Below are 24,605 nucleotides of genomic sequence, written 5' to 3'. Positions count from 1 at the left end.
AGACAATAAGGAGTGAAAACTCATTAGCTACTACTCACTACGTGACAATGAACAAATATCCCTAAAAGCTCCGGTGGCCTAGTAATTACAGCGTACGCCTCGGATGCGGGAGTTCGTGGGATCGATCCCCGGCCAAGTCATACCAAAGACTTACAAATATGGTACTAACAGCTGCCTTGCTTGGGGCTCAGCATTAAGAGGTTAGTGTTAGGACTGGTCGGCCGGATCTCAGGATAAAGTGACTGGGTGGGACATCATGCCACATGTCTGCGGCATGATGCCCCAGTGCTAGCCATCACTATAAACTGCCACACTGCAGACATTGTAGCGATATGACTGAAAAATTCTTAAAAGCTACCTTAAAAATACAAATCACATGCACACACAAACACACACACACACACACACACACACACACACAAATCTCCCATGTCGTAGAAATAAAACCACCACATCTAACACAACACCTTCCGTATTTATGTATTTTCTCCTGTACCGATCCATAGAAGAAAATCACAAATATGTATAGAGAACAATTAATTGGAAGCAAGTTTATCAACTTACAGGTACTATTTAATTGATTATGTAGTGTGTAAGCATTGCTTTCTCTGGAAACAAAAAAATGTCAAAATAGGTGATTTTCACATGTTTAATTAACTGAGAGAAATTAAGGAAAGAATGCGAAGATTTAAGAGAAGAGAGGAAGGATAGTGTTTGTGTTGTCCGGACTGTAAAATCATAACTGTTAACACAAAGAAACAATGACTAGTCTTAACTTTAGCAACTTGCTCGGCTAATGACACATTTGTGCATTTCCTAATGCAGCAAAATTTAAATTCCTCCGTGAATGGTTGATTGCCATATAAACTGGATTATTGTTTCCATAAGGGGCTAACATCTAAGATCCAATCAATCCTGGACGCTAGCTATGTGAAATTGATGAGATAACGATTAACCATGTTGCGCATAACTACCCGAGCCAACATTCGACCATGCATTAACAAGTAGCCCGCCTAGCTCAGTCGGTAGAGCATCAGACTTTTAATCTGAGGGTCGTGAGTTCGAGTCCCACGGTGGGCGTACAATTTTTAATACCATTACAAATTTATACTACACTTTGTACACGCGTCTATTTGGCTACAAATAGGTGTGATGGTAAATGTCCCACAGAAACGTTTTCTTTTCTCATATAATCATTTTTATGTTGAATTTTGATATCCTCCTCTTCAAATTCATTAGCTTGTCAATGTCTTTCTGGTTTCGACACAGCCCTCATAAAGGTACTGATTATGGTAGTGACCCTGTATGTACCCATCCAGATAAAAAGTGAATGAAATATGTAAGTTCATTTACATATTCTATATACTTCTATTGAAGCCTTTTGTTTTGTAATTCAATAGTGTTGGGATTTTTCTATCCTATCCTTGTACTGGTGTATATTTTTGTTTGTTATCTAATATTTTCGAGCTCTAAGCGCTTTAACGTCTCAGGCGCTGTACTAAATCCACATAATTATTATTATTATTATTATTATTATTATTATTATTATTATTATTATTATTATCAATTGTGGCAATTTCCAAAATAATGATAAATAATTCATCCCAATTATTTCTTCATTTTGATTTTGCAACCAGAATTATAAGTCAGCAAAAATTCATTTTTAGGACTAACATATTTCTTTCTTTCCTTTTTTTTTTTTTGGTCATTTTTTTTTTTTTGTTCTTCTTTTTTTCTTTTAACCATTGATATCACCTCACCGGATTGCGCGATCCTTTTGGCCACTGCTTTCGAATGTCCGATAGCCCGTAATCATACTTCCCACAAAACTGTGAACTCATTATTGTAACCTTCATGACTTGATCTAAGATAGGTTTCTTTCACATATGTACGGTGCAGTTTTTATTTTCTCCACGTTGCAAAGTTTCATCTAACTCATCAGAACAGGAAAGAACTGACAGTACCTTGCAGTGCTAGTCTCTTTTCTTCTCTTCAATTTAAGACATATTAACTTTTAGTCGCAGATTTTAAAATTCCTTTGAGATTTGTGTTACATTGCGAATTATATATTATGTTATTGTTTGAATCGTAAGATTAATGCATTTAATTCTCAAACGATGCATTGCATTCTTTAGCTTACTTAAATCGAGAACTATTATCAAAACTCGCAATTGATAAATCATTTTAAAAAAATCCATATTTTCATTCATTTAGATTGAGCATCCGAAACTGGACGGCAATTTTAAGACTTAGTATTTTAATTTTAAGACTTAGTATTTTCACCAATACAATCATCGCATTCTATACCGCGATGTTGTGACCACCGAATTCAGGTGTCCGAGAGGCGGTGATCGTACCTCCATTAAAACCGTGAACACATCCTGCATGCATATCTCATGCAGTTATTGTTGATTGAACCGAGAAGTCTTTATACGTCTTCACGGTGCATTCTTCGTTTTGTCTCCGTTACAACGTTTGAGTAAACTCTTTAGAACACGAAACAACTGATAGTAGCTTGCAGTGGTAGTGTCTCATTACTTTAAACATATTGTCTGTTAGGTGGAGCTTTTAGACTGGCGTTGACTTTTGTGCTTCTGTCCGTATTTTTAATAATATTCGTATCATAATATGAATGCATTCAATTTGCATATGATATAGTGGATGCGTTAGATTTACTGGAATCAAGAAGAAATGCTGACAGAATGATCAACATATCTTAGAGTTGATTAAATTGGGTACTCTATCCCGTTCGCATGGACATGTGGATACGCTCTCATTTAGGGACATTTTAGGAAAGGAGAGAAATACTTGCAGGTATATCTATATTCATTTTGACAACAATTGAAAATCAGTGGAAGCTAAATCATAACCACCTACCCTCGGACTTTCACCCATGACCCTTAGATTAAATGTCGGATGCTCTAGCGACTGAGATTGGGGCACTACTCATCCAAATTCTGTCAGTTTGTCAGTCTCGGATTTTGCTGCGTAGCCCTTTCCATTACATATTTAAAGGGCGCGGCCATGTTTGTATCACATGACGTTTAGCACTTATGGTGCAGATAGATGCCCAGAGCTCGGTTCAAACGAAAATGCTTTTCTTTACATTTCACGTTAATATCATTTAATTGCACAAGTCTTTGGAATTAAGAGTTTTTTGTTATGAAAACAAAATTCAGTAAATGCGTCCCCCACTGCTGCCATCATATTTGCATTTCCAGTAATGCTGCATATTAGTTCGTTAACTGAGAAATGAATGAGTCATAATTACCCAATAGTATTACGAATCTATGGTCATACACTAAAAAACAAACATAAGCAAAACCAAAACGGTTTCTAATACTGAACAAATAATTCAGTTAACAAAATTGTAAAATGAAAATATAAGAGGGACTTACAGCATTATGAATTGCATCCAAAATCATCCCAAAATGTTATCTTCAAGTCCAAAGGAATAGAATGTTCCGAATAAAATCTACATCCTCAAATGCATTGGTCTACCAACAGTTCTGATATATCACAATGGCATTTTCAAGAATTCTTTAGAAATAATTCACAATAGGCCAAAAATAATATTTTAACCCACGTAGCATTTTGTGGCTCCAATGAATAATTCAAACAAATGTTTGCTTCCAAATAATATCTAAACACAACAATAAATATACCTGAAGAATAATGTTACAAGAAGAACATACAAAATATGACTGACCAAATAGTCCAACTCCACGTACTTAAATACAGACAATAAGGAGTGAAAACTCATTAGCTACTACTCACTACGTGACAATGAACAAATATCCCTAAAAGCTCCGGTGGCCTAGTAATTACAGCGTACGCCTCGGATGCGGGAGTTCGTGGGATCGATCCCCGGCCGAGTCATACCAAAGACTTACAAATATGGTACTAACAGCTGCCTTGCTTGGGGCTCAGCATTAAGAGGTTAGTGTTAGGACTGGTCGGCCGGATCTCAGGATAAAGTGACTGGGTGGGACATCATGCCACATGTCTGCGGCATGATGCCCCAGTGCTAGCCATCACTATAAACTGCCACACTGCAGACATCGTAGCGATATGACTGAAAAATTCTTAAAAGCTACCTTAAAAATACAAATCACATGCACACACAAACACACACACACACACACACACACACACAAATCTCCCATGTCGTAGAAATAAAACCACCACATCTAACACAACACCTTCCGTATTTATGTATTTTCTCCTGTACCGATCCATAGAAGAAAATCACAAATATGTATAGAGAACAATTAATTGGAAGCAAGTTTATCAACTTACAGGTACTATTTAATTGATTATGTAGTGTGTAAGCATTGCTTTCTCTGGAAACAAAAAATTTCAAGATAGGTGATTTTCACATGTGTAATTAACTGAGAGAAATTAAGGAAAGAATGCGAAGATTTAAGAGAAGAGCAGAAAGATAGTGTTTGTGTTGTCCGGACTGTAAAATCATAACAGTTAACACAAAGAAACAATGACTAGTCTTAACTTTAGCAACTTGCTCGGCTAATGACACATTTGTGCATTTCCTTAGGCAGCAAAATTTAAATTCCTCCGTGAATGGTTGATTGCCATATAAACTGGATTATTGTTTCCATAAGGGGCTAACATCTAAGATCCAATCAATCCTGGACGCTAGCTATGTGAAATTGATGAGATAACGATTAACCATGCTGCGCATAACTACCCGAGCCAACATTCGACCATGCATTAACAAGTAGCCCGCCTAGCTCAGTCGGTAGAGCATCAGACTTTTAATCTGAGGGTCGTGAGTTCGAGTCCCACGGTGGGCGTATAATTTTTAATACCATTACAAATTTATACTACACTTTGTACACGCGTCTATTTGGCTACAAATAGGTGTGATGGTAAATGTCCCACAGAAACGTTTTCTTTTCTCATATAATCATTTTTATGTTGAATTTTGATATCCTCTTCTTCAAATTCATTAGCTTGTCAATGTCTTTCTGGTTTCGACACAGCCCTCATAAAGGTACTGATTATGGTAGTGACCCTGTATGTACCCATCCAGATAAAAAGTGAATGAAATATGTAAGTTCATTTACATATTCTATATACTTCTATTGAAGCCTTTTGTTTTGTAATTCAATAGTGTTGGGATTTTTCTATCCTATCCTTGTACTGGTGTATATTTTTGTTTGTTATCTAATATTTTCGAGCTCTTAGCGCTTTAACGTCTCAGGCGCTTTACTAAGTCCACATAATTATTATTATTATTATTATTATTATTATTATTATTATTATTATTATTATTATTATTTTTATTATTATCAATTGTGGCAATTTCCAAAATAATGATAAATAATTCATCCCAATTATTTCTTCATTTTCATTTTGCAACTAAAATTGTAAGTCAGCAAAAATTCATTTTTAGGACTAACATATTTCTTTCTTTACTTTTTTTTTTTTTTGGTCATTTTTTTTTTTTTGTTCTTCTTTTTTTCTTTTAAACATTGATATCACCTCACCGGATTGCGCGATCCTTTTGGCCACTGCTTTCGAATGTCCGATACCCCGTAATCATACTTCCCACAAAACTGAACTCATTATTGTAACCTTCATGACTTGATCTAAGATAGGTTTCTTTCACATATGTACGGTGCAGTTTTTATTTTCTCCACTTTGCAAAGTTTCATCTAACTCATCAGAACAGGAAAGAACTGACAGTACCTTGCAGTGCTAGTCTCTTTTCTTCTCTTCAATTTAAGACATATTAACTTTTAGTCGCAGATTTTAAAATTCCTTTGAGATTTGTGTTACATTGCGAATTATATATTATGTTATTGTTTGAATCGTAAGATTAATGCATTTAATTCTCAAACGATGCATTGCATTCTTTAGCTTACTTAAATCGAGAACTATTATCAAAACTCGCAATTGATAAATCATTTTAAAAAGATCCATATTTTCATTCATTTAGATTGAGCATCCGAAACTGGACGGCAATTTTAAGACTTAGTATTTTAATTTTAAGACTTAGTATTTTCACCAATACAATCATCGCATTCTATACCGCGATGTTGTGACCACCGAATTCAGGTGTCCGAGAGGCGGTGATCGTACCTCCATTAAAACCGTGAACACATCCTGCATGCATATCTCATGCAGTTATTGTTGATTGAACCGAGAAGTCTTTATACGTCTTCACGGTGCATTCTTCGTTTTGTCTCCGTTACAACGTTTGAGTAAACTCTTTAGAACACGAAACAACTGATAGTAGCTTGCAGTGGTAGTGTCTCATTACTTTAAACATATTGTCTGTTAGGTGGAGCTTTTAGACTGGCGTTGACTTTTGTGCTTCTGTCCGTATTTTTAATAATATTCGTATCATAATATGAATGCATTCAATTTGCATATGATATAGTGGATGCGTTAGATTTACTGGAATCAAGAAGAAATGCTGACAGAATGATCAACATATCTTAGAGTTGATTAAATTGGGTACTCTATCCCGTTCGCATGGACATGTGGATACGCTCTCATTTAGGGACATTTTAGGAAAGGAGAGAAATACTTGCAGGTATATCTATATTCATTTTGACAACAATTGAAAATCAGTGGAAGCTAAATCATAACCACCTACCCTCGGACTTTCACCCATGACCCTTAGATTAAATGTCGGATGCTCTAGCGACTGAGATTGGGGCACTACTCATCCAAATTCTGTCAGTTTGTCAGTCTCGGATTTTGCTGCGTAGCCCTTTCCATTACATATTTAAAGGGCGCGGCCATGTTTGTATCACATGACGTTTAGCACTTATGGTGCAAATAGATGCCCAGAGCTCGGTTCAAACGAAAATGCTTTTCTTTACATTTCACGTTAATATCATTTAATTGCACAAGTCTTTGGAATTAAGAGTTTTTTGTTATGAAAACATAATTCAGTAAATGCGTCCCCCACTGCTGCCATCATATTTGCATTTCCAGTAATGCTGCATATTAGTTCGTTAACTGAGAAATGAATAGTATTACGAATCTATGGTCATACACTAAAAAACAAACATAAGCAAAACCAAAACGGTTTCTAATACTGAACAAATAATTCAGTTAACAAAATTGTAAAATGAAAATATAAGAGGGACTTACAGCATTATGAATTGCATCCAAAATCATCCCAAAATGTTATCTTCAAGTCCAAAGGAATAGAATGTTCCGAATAAAATCTACATCCTCAAATGCATTGGTCTACCAACAGTTCTGATATATCACAATGGCATTTTCAAGAATTCCTTAGAAATAACTCACAATAGGCCAAAAATAATATTTTAACCCACGTAGCATTTTGTGGCTCCAATGAATAATTCAAACAAATGTTTGCTTCCAAATAATATCTAAACACAACAATAAATATACCTGAAGAATAATGTTACAAGAAGAACATACAAAATATGACTGACCAAATAGTCCAACTCCACGTACTTAAATACAGACAATAAGGAGTGAAAACTCATTAGCTACTACTCACTACGTGACAATGAACAAATATCCCTAAAAGCTCCGGTGGCCTAGTAATTACAGCGTACGCCTCGGATGCGGGAGTTCGTGGGATCGATCCCCGGCCAAGTCATACCAAAGACTTACAAATATGGTACTAACAGCTGCCTTGCTTGGGGCTCAGCATTAAGAGGTTAGTGTTAGGACTGGTCGGCCGGATCTCAGGATAAAGTGACTGGGTGGGACATCATGCCACATGTCTGCGGCATGATGCCCCAGTGCTAGCCATCACTATAAACTGCCACACTGCAGACATTGTAGCGATATGACTGAAAAATTCTTAAAAGCTACCTTAAAAATACAAATCACATGCACACACAAACACACACACACACAAACACACACACACACAAATCTCCCATGTCGTAGAAATAAAACCACCACATCTAACACAACACCTTCCGTATTTATGTATTTTCTCCTGTACCGATCCATAGAAGAAAATCACAAATATGTATAGAGAACAATTAATTGGAAGCAAGTTTATCAACTTACAGGTACTATTTAATTGATTATGTAGTGTGTAAGCATTGCTTTCTCTGGAAACAAAAAATTTCAAGATAGGTGATTTTCACATGTGTAATTAACTGAGAGAAATTAAGGAAAGAATGCGAAGATTTAAGAGAAGAGCAGAAGGATAGTGTTTGTGTTGTCCGGACTGTAAAATCATAACTGTTAACACAAAGAAACAATGACTAGTCTTAACTTTAGCAACTTGCTCGGCTAATGACACATTTGTGCATTTCCTTATGCAGCAAAATTTAAATTCCTCCGTGAATGGTTGATTGCCATATAAACTGGATTATTGTTTCCATAAGGGGCTAACATCTAAGATCCAATCAATCCTAGACGCTAGCTATGTGAAATTGATGAGATAACGATTAACCATGTTGCGCATAACTACCCGAGCCAACATTCGACCATGCATTAACAAGTAGCCCGCCTAGCTCAGTCGGTAGAGCATCAGACTTTTAATCTGAGGGTCGTGAGTTCGAGTCCCACGGTGGGCGTACAATTTTTAAAACCATTACAAATTTATACTACACTTTGTACACGCGTCTATTTGGCTACAAATAGGTGTGATGGTAAATGTCCCACAGAAACGTTTTCTTTTCTCATATAATCATTTTTATGTTGAATTTTGATATCCTCTTCTTCAAATTCATTAGCTTGTCAATGTCTTTCTGGTTTCGACACAGCCCTCATAAAGGTACTGATTATGCTAGTGACCCTGTATGTACCCATCCAGATAAAAAGTGAATGAAATATGTAAGTTCATTTACATTATCTATATACTTCTATTGAAGCCTTTTGTCTTGTAATTCAATAGTGTTGGGATTTTTCTATCCTATCCTTGTACTGGTGTATATTTTTGTTTGTTATCTAATATTTTCGAGCTCTTAGCGCTTTAACGTCTCAGGCGCTGTACTAAGTCCACATAATTATTATTATTATTATTATTATTATTATTATTATTATTATTATCAATTGTGGCAATTTCCAAAATAATGATAAATAATTCATCCCAATTATTTCTTCATTTTGATTTTGCAACTAAAATTGTAAGTCAGCAAAAATTCATTTTTAGGACTAACATATTTCTTTCTTTGCTTTTTTTTTTTTTGATCATTTTTTTTTTTTTTGTTTTGTTCTTCTTTTTTTGTTTTAACCATTGATATCACCTCACCGGATTGCGCGATCCTTTTGGCCACTGCTTTCGAATGTCCGATAGCCCGTAATCATACTTCCCACAAAACTGAACTCATTATTGTAACCTTCATGACTTGATCTAAGATAGGTTTCTTTCACATATGTACGGTGCAGTTTTTATTTTCTCCACGTTGCAAAGTTTCATCTAACTCATCAGAACAGGAAAGAACTGACAGTACCTTGCAGTGCTAGTCTCTTTTCTTCTCTTCAATTTAAGACATATTAACTTTTAGTCGCAGATTTTAAAATTCCTTTGAGATTTGTGTTACATTGCGAATTATATATTATGTTATTGTTTGAATCGTAAGATTAATGCATTTAATTCTCAAACGATGCATTGCATTCTTTAGCTTACTTAAATCGAGAACTATTATCAAAACTCGCAATTGATAAATCATTTTAAAAAGATCCATATTTTCATTCATTTAGATTGAGCATCCGAAACTGGACGGCAATTTTAAGACTTAGTATTTTAATTTTAAGACTTAGTATTTTCACCAATACAATCATCGCATTCTATACCGCGATGTTGTGACCACCGAATTCAGGTGTCCGAGAGGCGGTGATCGTACCTCCATTAAAACCGTGAACACATCCTGCATGCATATCTCATGCAGTTATTGTTGATTGAACCGAGAAGTCTTTATACGTCTTCACGGTGCATTCTTCGTTTTGTCTCCGTTACAACGTTTGAGTAAACTCTTTAGAACACGAAACAACTGATAGTAGCTTGCAGTGGTAGTGTCTCATTACTTTAAACATATTGTCTGTTAGGTGGAGCTTTTAGACTGGCGTTGACTTTTGTGCTTCTGTCCGTATTTTTAATAATATTCGTATCATAATATGAATGCATTCAATTTGCATATGATATAGTGGATGCGTTAGATTTACTGGAATCAAGAAGAAATGCTGACAGAATGATCAACATATCTTAGAGTTGATTAAATTGGGTACTCTATCCCGTTCGCATGGACATGTGGAATCGCTCTCATTTAGGGACATTTTAGGAAAGGAGAGAAATACTTACAGGTATATCTATATTCATTTTGACAACAATTGAAAATCAGTGGAAGCTAAATCATAACCACCTACCCTCGGACTTTCACCCATGACCCTTAGATTAAATGTCGGATGCTCTAGCGACTGAGATTGGGGCACTACTCATCCAAATTCTGTCAGTTTGTCAGTCTCGGATTTTGCTGCGTAGCCCTTTCCATTACATATTTAAAGGGCGCGGCCATGTTTGTATCACATGACGTTTAGCACTTATGGTGCAGATAGATGCCCAGAGCTCGGTTCAAACGAAAATGCTTTTCTTTACATTTCACGTTAATATCATTTAATTGCACAAGTCTTTGGAATTAAGAGTTTTTTGTTATGAAAACAAAATTCAGTAAATGCGTCCCCCACTGCTGCCATCATATTTGCATTTCCAGTAATGCTGCATATTAGTTCGTTAACTGAGAAATGAATGAGTCATAATTACCCAATAGTATTACGAATCTATGGTCATACACTAAAAAACAAACATAAGCAAAACCAAAACGGTTTCTAATACTGAACAAATAATTCAGTTAACAAAATTGTAAAATGAAAATATAAGAGGGACTTACAGCATTATGAATTGCATCCAAAATCATCCCAAAATGTTATCTTCAAGTCCAAAGGAATAGAATGTTCCGAATAAAATCTACATCCTCAAATGCATTGGTCTACCAACAGTTCTGATATATCACAATGGCATTTTCAAGAATTCTTTAGAAATAATTCACAATAGGCCAAAAATAATATTTTAACCCACATAGCATTTTGTGGCTCCAATGAATAATTCAAACAAATGTTTGCTTCCAAATAATATCTAAACACAACAATAAATATACCTGAAGAATAATGTTACAAGAAGAACATACAAAATATGACTGACCAAATAGTCCAACTCCACGTACTTAAATACAGACAATAAGGAGTGAAAACTCATTAGCTACTACTCACTACGTGACAATGAACAAATATCCCTAAAAGCTACGGTGGCCTAGTAATTACAGCGTACGCCTCGGATGCGGGAGTTCGTGGGATCGATCCCCGGCCGAGTCATACCAAAGACTTACAAATATGGTACTAACAGCTGCCTTGCTTGGGGCTCAGCATTAAGAGGTTAGTGTTAGGACTGGTCGGCCGGATCTCAGGATAAAGTGACTGGGTGGGACATCATGCCACATGTCTGCGGCATGATGCCCCAGTGCTAGCCATCACTATAAACTGCCACACTGCAGACATTGTAGCTATATGACTGAAAAATTCTTAAAAGCTACCTTAAAAATACAAATCACATGCACACACAAACACACACACACACACACACACACACACACACACACAAATCTCCCATGTCGTAGAAATAAAACCACCACATCTAACACAACACCTTCCGTATTTATGTATTTTCTCCTGTACCGATCCATAGAAGAAAATCACAAATATGTATAGAGAACAATTAATTGGAAGCAAGTTTATCAACTTACAGGTACTATTTAATTGATTATGTAGTGTGTAAGCATTGCTTTCTCTGGAAACAAAAAATTTCAAGATAGGTGATTTTCACATGTGTAATTAACTGAGAGAAATTAAGGAAAGAATGCGAAGATTTAAGAGAAGAGCAGAAGGATAGTGTTTGTGTTGTCCGGACTGTAAAATCATAACTGTTAACACAAAGAAACAATGACTAGTCTTAACTTTAGCAACTTGCTCGGCTAATGTCACATTTGTGCATTTCCTAATGCAGCAAAATTTAAATTCCTCCGTGAATGGTTGATTGCCATATAAACTGGATTATTGTTTCCATAAGGGGCTAACATCTAAGATCCAATCAATCCTAGACGCTAGCTATGTGAAATTGATGAGATAACGATTAACCATGTTGCGCATAACTACCCGAGCCAACATTCGACCATGCATTAACAAGTAGCCCGCCTAGCTCAGTCGGTAGAGCATCAGACTTTTAATCTGAGGGTCGTGAATTCGAGTCCCACGGTGGGCGTACAATTTTTAAAACCATTACAAATTTATACTACACTTTGTACACGCGTCTATTTGGCTACAAATAGGTGTGATGGTAAATGTCCCACAGAAACGTTTTCTTTTCTCATATAATCATTTTTATGTTGAATTTTGATATCCTCTTCTTCAAATTCATTAGCTTGTCAATGTCTTTCTGGTTTCGACACAGCCCTCATAAAGGTACTGATTATGCTAGTGACCCTGTATGTACCCATCCAGATAAAAAGTGAATGAAATATGTAAGTTCATTTACATTATCTATATACTTCTATTGAAGCCTTTTGTCTTGTAATTCAATAGTGTTGGGATTTTTCTATCCTATCCTTGTACTGGTGTATATTTTTGTTTGTTATCTAATATTTTCGAGCTCTTAGCGCTTTAACGTCTCAGGCGCTGTACTAAGTCCACATAATTATTATTATTATTATTATTATTATTATTATTATTATTATTATTATTATTATCAATTGTGGCAATTTCCAAAATAATGATAAATAATTCATCCCAATTATTTCTTCATTTTGATTTTGCAACTAAAATTGTAAGTCAGCAAAAATTCATTTTTAGGACTAACATATTTCTTTCTTTGCTTTTTTTTTTTTTGATCATTTTTTTTTTTTTTGTTTTGTTCTTCTTTTTTTGTTTTAACCATTGATATCACCTCACCGGATTGCGCGATCCTTTTGGCCACTGCTTTCGAATGTCCGATAGCCCGTAATCATACTTCCCACAAAACTGAACTCATTATTGTAACCTTCATGACTTGATCTAAGATAGGTTTCTTTCACATATGTACGGTGCAGTTTTTATTTTCTCCACGTTGCAAAGTTTCATCTAACTCATCAGAACAGGAAAGAACTGACAGTACCTTGCAGTGCTAGTCTCTTTTCTTCTCTTCAATTTAAGACATATTAACTTTTAGTCGCAGATTTTAAAATTCCTTTGAGATTTGTGTTACATTGCGAATTATATATTATGTTATTGTTTGAATCGTAAGATTAATGCATTTAATTCTCAAACGATGCATTGCATTCTTTAGCTTACTTAAATCGAGAACTATTATCAAAACTCGCAATTGATAAATCATTTTAAAAAGATCCATATTTTCATTCATTTAGATTGAGCATCCGAAACTGGACGGCAATTTTAAGACTTAGTATTTTAATTTTAAGACTTAGTATTTTCACCAATACAATCATCGCATTCTATACCGCGATGTTGTGACCACCGAATTCAGGTGTCCGAGAGGCGGTGATCGTACCTCCATTAAAACCGTGAACACATCCTGCATGCATATCTCATGCAGTTATTGTTGATTGAACCGAGAAGTCTTTATACGTCTTCACGGTGCATTCTTCGTTTTGTCTCCGTTACAACGTTTGAGTAAACTCTTTAGAACACGAAACAACTGATAGTAGCTTGCAGTGGTAGTGTCTCATTACTTTAAACATATTGTCTGTTAGGTGGAGCTTTTAGACTGGCGTTGACTTTTGTGCTTCTGTCCGTATTTTTAATAATATTCGTATCATAATATGAATGCATTCAATTTGCATATGATATAGTGGATGCGTTAGATTTACTGGAATCAAGAAGAAATGCTGACAGAATGATCAACATATCTTAGAGTTGATTAAATTGGGTACTCTATCCCGTTCGCATGGACATGTGGATACGCTCTCATTTAGGGACATTTTAGGAAAGGAGAGAAATACTTGCAGGTATATCTATATTCATTTTGACAACAATTGAAAATCAGTGGAAGCTAAATCATAACCACCTACCCTCGGACTTTCACCCATGACCCTTAGATTAAATGTCGGATGCTCTAGCGACTGAGATTGGGGCACTACTCATCCAAATTCTGTCAGTTTGTCAGTCTCGGATTTTGCTGCGTAGCCCTTTCCATTACATATTTAAAGGGCGCGGCCATGTTTGTATCACATGACGTTTAGCACTTATGGTGCAGATAGATGCCCAGAGCTCGGTTCAAACGAAAATGCTTTTCTTTACATTTCACGTTAATATCATTTAATTGCACAAGTCTTTGGAATTAAGAGTTTTTTGTTATGAAAACAAAATTCAGTAAATGCGTCCCCCACTGCTGCCATCATATTTGCATTTCCAGTAATGCTGCATATTAGTTCGTTAACTGAGAAATGAATGAGTCATAATTACCCAATAGTATTACGAATCTATGGTCATACACTAAAAAACAAACATAAGCAAAACCAAAACGGTTTCTAATACTGAACAAATAATTCAGTTAACAAAATTGTAAAATGAAAATATAAGAGGGACTTACAGCATTATGAATTGCATCCAAAATCATCCCAAAATGTTATCTTCAAGTCCAAAGGAATAGAATGTTCCGAATAAAATCTACATCCTCAAATGCATTGGTCTACCAACAGTTCTGATATATCACAATGGCATTTTCAAGAATTCTTTAAAAAATAATTCACAATAGGCCAAAAATAATATTTTAACCCACGTAGCATTTTGTGGCTCCAATGAATAATTCAAACAAATGTTTGCTTCCAAATAATATCTAAACACAACAATAAATATACCTGAAGAATAATGTTACAAGAAGAACATACAAAATATGACTGACCAAATAGTCCAACTCCACGTACTTAAATGCAGACAATAAGGAGTGAAAACTCATTAGCTACTACTCACTACGTGACAATGAACAAATATCCCTAAAAGCTCCGGTGGCCTAGTAATTACAGCGTACGCCTCGGATGCGGGAGTTCGTGGGATCGATCCCCGGCCGAGTCATACCAAAGACTTACAAATATGGTACTAACAGCTGCCTTGCTTGGGGCTCAGCATTAAGAGGTTAGTGTTAGGACTGGTCGGCCGGATCTCAGGATAAAGTGACTGGGTGGGACATCATGCCACATGTCTGCGGCATGATGCCCCAGTGCTAGCCATCACTATAAACTGCCACACTGCAGACATTGTAGCTATATGACTGAAAAATTCTTAAAAGCTACCTTAAAAATACAAATCACATGCACACACAAACACACACACACACACACACAAATCTCCCATGTCGTAGAAATAAAACCACCACATCTAACACAACACCTTCCGTATTTATGTATTTTCTCCTGTACCGATCCATAGAAGAAAATCACAAATATGTATAGAGAACAATTAATTGGAAGCAAGTTTATCAACTTACAGGTACTATTTAATTGATTATGTAGTGTGTAAGCATTGCTTTCTCTGGAAACAAAAAATTTCAAGATAGGTGATTTTCACATGTGTAATTAACTGAGAGAAATTAAGGAAAGAATGCGAAGATTTAAGAGAAGAGCAGAAGGATAGTGTTTGTGTTGTCCGGACTGTAAAATCATAACTGTTAACACAAAGAAACAATGACTAGTCTTAACTTTAGCAACTTGCTCGGCTAATGACACATTTGTGCATTTCCTTATGCAGCAAAATTTAAATTCCTCCGTGAATGGTTGATTGCCATATAAACTGGATTATTGTTTCCATAAGGGGCTAACATCTAAGATCCAATCAATCCTAGACGCTAGCTATGTGAAATTGATGAGATAACGATTAACCATGTTGCGCATAACTACCCGAGCCAACATTCGACCATGCATTAACAAGTAGCCCGCCTAGCTCAGTCGGTAGAGCATCAGACTTTTAATCTGAGGGTCGTGAGTTCGAGTCCCACGGTGGGCGTACAATTTTTAAAACCATTACAAATTTATACTACACTTTGTACACGCGTCTATTTGGCTACAAATAGGTGTGATGGTAAATGTCCCACAGAAACGTTTTCTTTTCTCATATAATCATTTTTATGTTGAATTTTGATATCCTCTTCTTCAAATTCATTAGCTTGTCAATGTCTTTCTGGTTTCGACACAGCCCTCATAAAGGTACTGATTATGCTAGTGACCCTGTATGTACCCATCCAGATAAAAAGTGAATGAAATATGTAAGTTCATTTACATTATCTATATACTTCTATTGAAGCCTTTTGTCTTGTAATTCAATAGTGTTGGGATTTTTCTATCCTATCCTTGTACTGGTGTATATTTTTGTTTGTTATCTAATATTTTCGAGCTCTTAGCGCTTTAACGTCTCAGGCGCTGTACTAAGTCCACATAATTATTATTATTATTATTATTATTATTATTATTATTATTATTATTATCAATTGTGGCAATTTCCAAAATAATGATAAATAATTCATCCCAATTATTTCTTCATTTTGATTTTGCAACTAAAATTGTAAGTCAGCAAAAATTCATTTTTAGGACTAACATATTTCTTTCTTTGCTTTTTTTTTTTTTGATCATTTTTTTTTTTTTTGTTTTGTTCTTCTTTTTTTGTTTTAACCATTGATATCACCTCACCGGATTGCGCGATCCTTTTGGCCACTGCTTTCGAATGTCCGATAGCCCGTAATCATACTTCCCACAAAACTGAACTCATTATTGTAACCTTCATGACTTGATCTAAGATAGGTTTCTTTCACATATGTACGGTGCAGTTTTTATTTTCTCCACGTTGCAAAGTTTCATCTAACTCATCAGAACAGGAAAGAACTGACAGTACCTTGCAGTGCTAGTCTCTTTTCTTCTCTTCAATTTAAGACATATTAACTTTTAGTCGCAGATTTTAAAATTCCTTTGAGATTTGTGTTACATTGCGAATTATATATTATGTTATTGTTTGAATCGTAAGATTAATGCATTTAATTCTCAAACGATGCATTGCATTCTTTAGCTTACTTAAATCGAGAACTATTATCAAAACTCGCAATTGATAAATCATTTTAAAAAGATCCATATTTTCATTCATTTAGATTGAGCATCCGAAACTGGACGGCAATTTTAAGACTTAGTATTTTAATTTTAAGACTTAGTATTTTCACCAATACAATCATCGCATTCTATACCGCGATGTTGTGACCACCGAATTCAGGTGTCCGAGAGGCGGTGATCGTACCTCCATTAAAACCGTGAACACATCCTGCATGCATATCTCATGCAGTTATTGTTGATTGAACCGAGAAGTCTTTATACGTCTTCACGGTGCATTCTTCGTTTTGTCTCCGTTACAACGTTTGAGTAAACTCTTTAGAACACGAAACAACTGATAGTAGCTTGCAGTGGTAGTGTCTCATTACTTTAAACATATTGTCTGTTAGGTGGAGCTTTTAGACTGGCGTTGACTTTTGTGCTTCTGTCCGTATTTTTAATAATATTCGTATCATAATATGAATGCATTCAATTTGCATATGATATAGTGGATGCGTTAGATTTACTGGAATCAAGAAGAAATGCTGACAGAATGATCAACATATCTTAGAGTTGATTAAATTGGGTACTCTATCCCGTTCGCATGGACATGTGGATACGCTCTCATTTAGGGACATTTTAGGAAAGGAGAGAAATACTTGCAGGTATATCTATATTCATTTTGACAACAATTGAAAATCAGTGGAAGCTAAATCATAACCACCTACCCTCGGACTTTCACCCATGACCCTTAGATTAAATGTCGGATGCTCTAGCGACTGAGATTGGGGCACTACTCATCCAAATTCTGTCAGTTTGTCAGTCTCGGATTTTGCTGCGTAGCCCTTTCCATTACATATTTAAAGGGCGCGGCCATGTTTGTATCACATGACGTTTAGCACTTATGGTGCAGATAGATGCCCAGAGCTCGGTTCAAACGAAAATGCTTTTCTTTACATTTCACGTTAATATCATTTAATTGCACAAGTCTTTGGAATTAAGAGTTTTTTGTTATGAAAACAAAATTCAGTAAATGCGTCCCCCACTGCTGCCATCATATTTGCATTTCCAGTAATGCTGCATATTAGTTCGTTAACTGAGAAATGAATGAGTCATAATTACCCAATAGTATTACGAATCTATGGTCATACACTAAAAAACAAACATAAGCAAAACCAAAACGGTTTCTAATACTGAACAAATAATTCAGTTAACAAAATTGTAAAATGAAAATATAAGAGGGACTTACAGCATTATGAATTGCATCCAAAATCATCCCAAAATGTTATCTTCAAGTCCAAAGGAATAGAATGTTCCGAATAAAATCTACATCCTCAAATGCATTGGTCTACCAACAGTTCTGATATATCACAATGGCATTTTCAAGAATTCTTTAAAAAATAATTCACAATAGGCCAAAAATAATATTTTAACCCACGTAGCATTTTGTGGCTCCAATGAATAATTCAAACAAATGTTTGCTTCCAAATAATATCTAAACACAACAATAAATATACCTGAAGAATAATGTTACAAGAAGAACATACAAAATATGACTGACCAAATAGTCCAACTCCACGTACTTAAATGCAGACAATAAGGAGTGAAAACTCATTAGCTACTACTCACTACGTGACAATGAACAAATATCCCTAAAAGCTCCGGTGGCCTAGTAATTACAGCGTACGCCTCGGATGCGGGAGTTCGTGGGATCGATCCCCGGCCGAGTCATACCAAAGACTTACAAATATGGTACTAACAGCTGCCTTGCTTGGGGCTCAGCATTAAGAGGTTAGTGTTAGGACTGGTCGGCCGGATCTCAGGATAAAGTGACTGGGTGGGACATCATGCCACATGTCTGCGGCATGATGCCCCAGTGCTAGCCATCACTATAAACTGCCACACTGCAGACATTGTAGCTATATGACTGAAAAATTCTTAAAAGCTACCTTAAAAATACAAATCACATGCACACACAAACACACACACACACACACACACACACACAAATCTCCCATGTCGTAGAAATAAAACCACCACATCTAACACAACACCTTCCGTATTTATGTATTTTCTCCTGTACCGATCCATAGAAGAAAATCACAAATATGTATAGAGAACAATTAATTGGAAGCAAGTTTATCAACTTACAGGTACTATTTAATTGATTATGTAGTGTGTAAGCATTGCTTTCTCTGGAAACAAAAAATTTCAAGATAGGTGATTTTCACATGTGTAATTAACTGAGAGAAATTAAGGAAAGAATGCGAAGATTTAAGAGAAGAGCAGAAGGATAGTGTTTGTGTTGTCCGGACTGTAAAATCATAACTGTTAACACAAAGAAACAATGACTAGTCTTAACTTTAGCAACTTGCTCGGCTAATGACACATTTGTGCATTTCCTTATGCAGCAAAATTTAAATTCCTCCGTGAATGGTTGATTGCCATATAAACTGGATTATTGTTTCCATAAGGGGCTAACATCTAAGATCCAATCAATCTTAGACGCTAGCTATGTGAAATTGATGAGATAACGATTAACCATGTTGCGCATAACTACCCGAGCCAACATTCGACCATGCATTAACAAGTAGCCCGCCTAGCTCAGTCGGTAGAGCATCAGACTTTTAATCTGAGGGTCGTGAGTTCGAGTCCCACGGTGGGCGTATAATTTTTAATACCATTACAAATTTATACTACACTTTGTACACGCGTCTATTTGGCTACAAATAGGTGTGATGGTAAATGTCCCACAGAAACGTTTTCTTTTCTCATATAATCATTTTTATGTTGAATTTTGATATCCTCTTCTTCAAATTCATTAGCTTGTCAATGTCTTTCTGGTTTCGACACAGCCCTCATAAAGGTACTGATTATGGTAGTGACCCTGTATGTACCCATCCAGATAAAAAGTGAATGAAATATGTAAGTTCATTTACATATTCTATATACTTCTATTGAAGCCTTTTGTTTTGTAATTCAATAGTGTTGGGATTTTTCTATCCTATCCTTGTACTGGTGTATATTTTTGTTTGTTATCTAATATTTTCGAGCTCTTAGCGCTTTAACGTCTCAGGCGCTGTACTAAGTCCACATAATTATTATTATTATTATTATTATTATTATTATTATTATTATTATTATTATTATCAATTGTGGCAATTTCCAAAATAATGATAAATAATTCATCCCAATTATGTCTTCATTTTGATTTTGCAACTAAAATTGTAAGTCAGCAAAAATTCATTTTTAGGACTAACATATTTCTTTCTTTGCTTTTTTTTTTTTTTTTGGTCATTTTTCTTTTTTTTTTTGTTCTTCTTTTTTTGTTTTAACCATTGATATCACCTCACCGGATTGCGCGATCCTTTTGGCCACTGCTTTCGAATGTCCGATAGCCCGTAATCATACTTCCCACAAAACTGTGAACTCATTATTGTAACCTTCATGACTTGATCTAAGATAGGTTTCTTTCACATATGTACGGTGCAGTTTTTATTTTCTCCACGTTGCAAAGTTTCATCTAACTCATCAGAACAGGAAAGAACTGACAGTACCTTGCAGTGCTAGTCTCTTTTCTTCTCTTCAATTTAAGACATATTAACTTTTAGTCGCAGATTTTAAAATTCTTTTGAGATTTGTGCTACATTGCGAATTATATATTATGTTATTGTTTGAATCGTAAGATTAATGCATTTAATTCTCAAACGATGCATTGCATTCTTTAGCTTACTTAAATCGAGAACTATTATCAAAACTCGCAATTGATAAATCATTTTAAAAAGATCCATATTTTCATTCATTTAGATTGAGCATCCGAAACTGGACGGCAATTTTAAGACTTAGTATTTTAATTTTAAGACTTAGTATTTTCACCAATACAATCATCGCATTCTATACCGCGATGTTGTGACCACCGAATTCAGGTGTCCGAGAGGCGGTGATCGTACCTCCATTAAAACCGTGAACACATCCTGCATGCATATCTCATGCAGTTATTGTTGATTGAACCGAGAAGTCTTTATACGTCTTCACGGTGCATTCTTCGTTTTGTCTCCGTTACAACGTTTGAGTAAACTCTTTAGAACACGAAACAACTGATAGTAGCTTGCAGTGGTAGTGTCTCATTACTTTAAACATCTTGTCTGTTAGGTGGAGCTTTTAGACTGGCGTTGACTTTTGTGCTTCTGTCCGTATTTTTAATAATATTCGTATCATAATATGAATGCATTCAATTTGCATATGATATAGTGGATGCGTTAGATTTACTGGAATCAAGAAGAAATGCTGACAGAATGATCAACATATCTTAGAGTTGATTAAATTGGGTACTCTATCCCGTTCGCATGGACATGTGGATACGCTCTCATTTAGGGACATTTTAGGAAAGGAGAGAAATACTTGCAGGTATATCTATATTCATTTTGACAACAATTGAAAATCAGTGGAAGCTAAATCATAACCACCTACCCTCGGACTTTCACCCATGACCCTTAGATTAAATGTCGGATGCTCTAGCGACTGAGATTGGGGCACTACTCATCCAAATTCTGTCAGTTTGTCAGTCTCGGATTTTGCTGCGTAGCCCTTTCCATTACATATTTAAAGGGCGCGGCCATGTTTGTATCACATGACGTTTAGCACTTATGGTGCAGATAGATGCCCAGAGCTCGGTTCAAACGAAAATGCTTTTCTTTACATTTCACGTTAATATCATTTAATTGCACAAGTCTTTGGAATTAAGAGTTTTTTGTTATGAAAACAAAATTCAGTAAATGCGTCCCCCACTGCTGCCATCATATTTGCATTTCCAGTAATGCTGCATATTAGTTCGTTAACTGAGAAATGAATGAGTCATAATTACCCAATAGTATTACGAATCTATGGTCATACACTAAAAAACAAACATAAGCAAAACCAAAACGGTTTCTAATACTGAACAAATAATTCAGTTAACAAAATTGTAAAATGAAAATATAAGAGGGACTTACAGCATTATGAATTGCATCCAAAATCATCCCAAAATGTTATCTTCAAGTCCAAAGGAATAGAATGTTCCGAATAAAATCTACATCCTCAAATGCATTGGTCTACCAACAGTTCTGATATATCACAATGGCATTTTCAAGAATTCTTTAGAAATAATTCACAATAGGCCAAAAATAATATTTTAACCCACGTAGCATTTTGTGGCTCCAATGAATAATTCAAACAAATGTTTGCTTCCAAATAATATCTAAACACAACAATAAATATACCTGAAGAATAATGTTACAAGAAGAACATACAAAATATGACTGACCAAATAGTCCAACTCCACGTACTTAAATACAGACAATAAGGAGTGAAAACTCATTAGCTACTACTCACTACGTGACAATGAACAAATATCCCTAAAAGCTACGGTGGCCTAGTAATTACAGCGTACGCCTCGGATGCGGGAGTTCATGGGATCGATCCCCGGCCGAGTCATACCAAAGACTTACAAATATGGTACTAACAGCTGCCTTGCTTGGGGCTCAGCATTAAGAGGTTAGTGTTAGGACTGGTCGGCCGGATCTCAGGATAAAGTGACTGGGTGGGACATCATGCCACATGTCTGCGGCATGATGCCCCAGTGCTAGCCATCACTATAAACTGCCACACTGCAGACATCGTAGCGATATGACTGAAAAATTCTTAAAAGCTACCTTAAAAATACAAATCACATGCACACACAAACACACACACACACACACACAAATCTCCCATGTCGTAGAAATAAAACCACCACATCTAACACAACACCTTCCGTATTTATGTATTTTCTCCTGTACCGATCCATAGAAGAAAATCACAAATATGTATAGAGAACAATTAATTGGAAGCAAGTTTATCAACTTACAGGTACTATTTAATTGATTATGTAGTGTGTAAGCATTGCTTTCTCTGGAAACAAAAAATTTCAAGATAGGTGATTTTCACATGTGTAATTAACTGAGAGAAATTAAGGAAAGAATGCGAAGATTTAAGAGAAGAGCAGAAGGATAGTGTTTGTGTTGTCCGGACTGTAAAATCATAACTGTTAACACAAAGAAACAATGACTAGTCTTAACTTTAGCAACTTGCTCGGCTAATGACACATTTGTGCATTTCCTTATGCAGCAAAATTTAAATTCCTCCGTGAATGGTTGATTGCCATATAAACTGGATTATTGTTTCCATAAGGGGCTAACATCTAAGATCCAATCAATCTTAGACGCTAGCTATGTGAAATTGATGAGATAACGATTAACCATGTTGCGCATAACTACCCGAGCCAACATTCGACCATGCATTAACAAGTAGCCCGCCTAGCTCAGTCGGTAGAGCATCAGACTTTTAATCTGAGGGTCGTGAGTTCGAGTCCCACGGTGGGCGTATAATTTTTAATACCATTACAAATTTATACTACACTTTGTACACGCGTCTATTTGGCTACAAATAGGTGTGATGGTAAATGTCCCACATAAACGTTTTCTTTTCTCATATAATCATTTTTATGTTGAATTTTGATATCCTCTTCTTCAAATTCATTAGCTTGTCAATGTCTTTCTGGTTTCGACACAGCCCTCATAAAGGTACTGATTATGGTAGTGACCCTGTATGTACCCATCCAGATAAAAAGTGAATGAAATATGTAAGTTCATTTACATATTCTATATACTTCTATTGAAGCCTTTTGTTTTGTAATTCAATAGTGTTGGGATTTTTCTATCCTATCCTTGTACTGGTGTATATTTTTGTTTGTTATCTAATATTTTCGAGCTCTTAGCGCTTTAACGTCTCAGGCGCTGTACTAAGTCCACATAATTATTATTATTATTATTATTATTATTATTATTATTATTATTATTATTATTATTATCAATTGTGGCAATTTCCAAAATAATGATAAATAATTCATCCCAATTATGTCTTCATTTTGATTTTGCAACTAAAATTGTAAGTCAGCAAAAATTCATTTTTAGGACTAACATATTTCTTTCTTTGCTTTTTTTTTTTTTTTTGGTCATTTTTCTTTTTTTTTTGTTCTTCTTTTTTTGTTTTAACCATTGATATCACCTCACCGGATTGCGCGATCCTTTTGGCCACTGCTTTCGAATGTCCGATAGCCCGTAATCATACTTCCCACAAAACTGTGAACTCATTATTGTAACCTTCATGACTTGATCTAAGATAGGTTTCTTTCACATATGTACGGTGCAGTTTTTATTTTCTCCACGTTGCAAAGTTTCATCTAACTCATCAGAACAGGAAAGAACTGACAGTACCTTGCAGTGCTAGTCTCTTTTCTTCTCTTCAATTTAAGACATATTAACTTTTAGTCGCAGATTTTAAAATTCTTTTGAGATTTGTGCTACATTGCGAATTATATATTATGTTATTGTTTGAATCGTAAGATTAATGCATTTAATTCTCAAACGATGCATTGCATTCTTTAGCTTACTTAAATCGAGAACTATTATCAAAACTCGCAATTGATAAATCATTTTAAAAAGATCC

This window comes from Sinohyriopsis cumingii, chromosome 11, assembly GCF_028554795.1.
Source record: "Sinohyriopsis cumingii isolate HCF-2022 chromosome 11, ASM2855479v2, whole genome shotgun sequence".
NCBI lineage: Eukaryota > Metazoa > Mollusca > Bivalvia > Unionida > Unionidae > Sinohyriopsis > Sinohyriopsis cumingii.
The sequence above is the reverse complement of the archived record's forward strand: the minus strand, read 5'-3'. Positions refer to the sequence as shown.